We start from the raw sequence: 3915 nt of genomic DNA, 5'->3' as shown, positions 1-3915 counted from the left end.
AGTTGGCACAGTAGGGGGCACAGGTGGTGCATCAGCCAGTCATCTCGGTCATCTCGGTCAGTCGACCCGTGGCACCTGGGTCTGCCCCGTGACCTCCTGCCAGCGGGCGTTCGACACTTCACGTGGCCTCAAGGTGCACATGGCCTGGCACAAGCGTCGTGGTGACGTCACCGCCACTTAGTGGCGAATGGCGGTTGTTGTTGTTGTTGTATGTGCGTGTGTGTAGTGTATGTGTAGTATATGTGTGTGTATGTGTGTGTATGTGTGTGTGTGTGTATGTGTGTGTATGTGTGTTTGTGTGTATGTATGTGTGTATGTGCGTGTGTGTGTGTGTGGGAGCCGTGGGGTCACGATTGATTGCTCCTTTGTTGGCTGTTCCTGGAGCCTCCGAGCCGCCACGCTGGAGCCTGAGCACATCTGGTGTGGGGTAGTCTTACACACTCACACTTACACACTTACACACACACACACACACTTACACACACACACACACACTCTTACTTACACACACACACAAGCAGGCGCGCCACTCACACACGTATACACTTGCACACGCGTGCACCTACACACACGCAGCGTGTACACAACACACTCACACTTACACACTCACACTTACACACACTTACACACTTACACACACACACTCTTACTTACACACACACACGCAGGCGCGCCACTCACACACGTATACACTTGCACACGCGTGCGCTTACACACACGCAGCGTGTACACAACACACTTGCACACTCATACTTACACACTTGCACACACACACAGATGTACACACACACACACAGAGATGTACACACACACAGATGTACACACACACACACACACAGAGATGTACACACACACAGAGATGTACACACACACACACAGAGATGTACACACACACACAGATGTACACACACACACACAGATGTACACACACACACGCACCGTGTACACAACACACTCACTCAGGTTCGTATCGGAGCGCACTAACCAGACAAAGACAAAGATCCCCCATGTAGCCTTAACAGACTGTAGGGGCAAGTGCTGTTAGCGAGCACCTACGAAGGCCGGCACGGCACACGAGGGGGTGGGTGGCCAGCACCACGCCCGGCCGCCTTTGTCTCCCCGGCGGCGATGTTTACTACACACCGCACCAGGTACTCATTTGAGGCTGAGTCGACCTAGGGGAGGCCCCAGGGACTAGGGCTGAGCGATTTTGAGAAAATATCGAATTGCGATTTCTCTGACAGATATTGCGATCGATATTTGATTTGCGATTACATTTTTTTAAAGTCAAGCTTCAGATCGTGTAATAGATTTAAACACAATATGAACTTCTCTATGAAGTCTAATGCAAGCATGATAACTTAAAATATATGAATAGCTTCCAACATTTCGATTTAAAGCTTTCGTGACTGCAGGGATTCATCTTCTTGGTTCTTTCGGTAAAGTCACGTAGAAGGGAAATAATAAAATAATATAAATAAAACAAAATTTATTTTAGATTTAAAGCTTTCGTGACTGCAGGGATTCATCTTCTTGGTTCTTTCGGTAAAGTCACGTAGAAGGGAAATAATAAAATAATAAAAATAAAGCATAATAAAATAATTCTCACGACGTTTCGGCCACAACGCAAGCAGCCGTCCTCAGGTGAAGAACAGGTCTGTCGGAAAGACAGCGTCCGACAGACCTGGTCTTCACTTGAGGACGGCTGCTTTCGTTGTGGCCGAAACGTCGTGAGAATTATTTTATTATGTTTAATTTTTATTATTTTATTATGTTTTATTTTTATTATTTTATTATTTCCCTTCTACGTGACTTTACCGAAAGAACCAATAAGATGAGCTTCCAACATGTACTTATTAAAATGTCTTAATTGAAATAGAACAATGAAACGTAGAACAATTATTAAGTGAAATCGATAAAGTTATAATCGTAAAAATGTTTTAACAATCCCAATAAGAAAGTAATGGGACTTTCAAAACGCTCAAAAAAAATCGCAGCCTTTGCGATTAGCTCATCGCATTGTTTCAAATTGTGATTAATCGATTTGAAATCGATTAATCGATTTGAAATCGATCAATCGTTCAGCCCTACCGTGGGACCCATTCAGGCGATGGTCTCCGGGTCGGTTGTTGGTGGTGGCCGTGAGCCAGAATCCAACCGGGGGGGTGGTGGGTTCGGAAGTGCATCGGCGCTAACCGTGGCGCCACCGCTCCTCACTTGCAGAGACACACGCGGACTTCCACCTGCCCCACTGCCCCCTCCCTCCTTTACTTGACCCCCCCCCCTCTCTAACACGACCCCCCCCCCCCACCACCACCACACCGCCACCACCAACCCAAACCAAACATTCCCTATAATCACTTCCACACTGTGTCACGTCTTGAGGTCACAGGCACAGCATGGGGTACACACACACACTCACACACACACTCGCACAGACAAAGATCCCCCGTGTAGCCTGTAACAGACTGTAGGGGCAAGTGCTGTTAGCGAGCACCTATGAAGGCCGGCACGGCACACGAGGGGGTGGGTGGCCAGCACCACGCCCGACCGCCTTTGTCTCCCCAGTGGCGATGTTTACACACCGCACCAGGTACTCATTTGAGACTGAGTCGACCTAGGGGAGGCCCAGAACCTGTTCAGATAATCGTCACTGATTTTGGCCGTGAATCGAACTGGGGCAGCTAGGTTCATAGCGCAGCGCGCTAACCGCTACACCACCGTTCCCCACATACGCACACACATATACACACACACACATACACACACATACACATACACACACACACATACACACACACATATACACACACACATACACACACATACACACACACACACACACACATACACACATACACACATACACACACATACACACACATACACACACACACATACACACACATACACACACATACACATACACACACATACACACACATACACACACAATACACACACACACATACACACACATACACACATACACACACATACACACACATACACACACACACATACACACACACACACATACACACACACACATACACACACACACAGATACACACACATACACACACATACACATACACACACACACACATACACACACATACACATGCACACACACACATACACACACACACATACACACACACACATACACACACATACACACACATACACACACACACATACACACACATACACACACATACATACACACACACCATACACACACATACACACACACATACACACACACACGTAGTCGTGTAGCGATTAGCGCAGCAAATAGCGCTACGAACCCGGCCACCCGAGTTCGATTCCCGCTCACGGCCAACACGAGTGACAATTATCTCAACCGGTCCTGGGCCTCCCTTAGGTCGACTCAGCCTGAAATGAGTGCCTCGTGCGGGGTGTAAACATCGCCACTGGGGAGACAAAGGCGGTCGGGCGTGGTGCTGGTTACCCACCCCCTCGTGTACCGTTCCGGCCTTCATAGGTGCTCGCTAACAGCACTTGCCCCTACAGTCTGTAAAGGCTATACGGGGGACCTTTGTCTGTGGCTGTGTATGTGTGTCTCTGTGTGTGTGTCTGTGTGTGTGTCTGTGTGTGTGTCTGTCTGTGTGTCTGTCTGTGTGTCACTGTGTGTGTGTGTCACTGTGTGTGTGTGTCACTGTGTGTGTGTGTCACTGTGTGTGTGTGTCACTGTGTGTGTGTCTGCGTGCATCTCACGGAATGTATCAGTGGCGTCAGAGTTCCTGCCTGTTCAGCCAAACGAGACCCGCGGTCTCCCCGTGCCGCCTCCCCCCCTCTGTGCCCTGCACGGTAACGCCGGAAAGGGAGAGAGAGAGAGAGATTCGTCAGAGATGGGAGTGGGGGGGGGGTCACATTGAGGCTGGTGCA

The sequence above is a fragment of the Lampetra fluviatilis genome, chromosome 63 (assembly GCF_964198595.1).
Source record: "Lampetra fluviatilis chromosome 63, kcLamFluv1.1, whole genome shotgun sequence".
Classification (NCBI taxonomy): domain Eukaryota; kingdom Metazoa; phylum Chordata; class Hyperoartia; order Petromyzontiformes; family Petromyzontidae; genus Lampetra; species Lampetra fluviatilis.
This window is presented reverse-complemented; position numbering follows the sequence as displayed.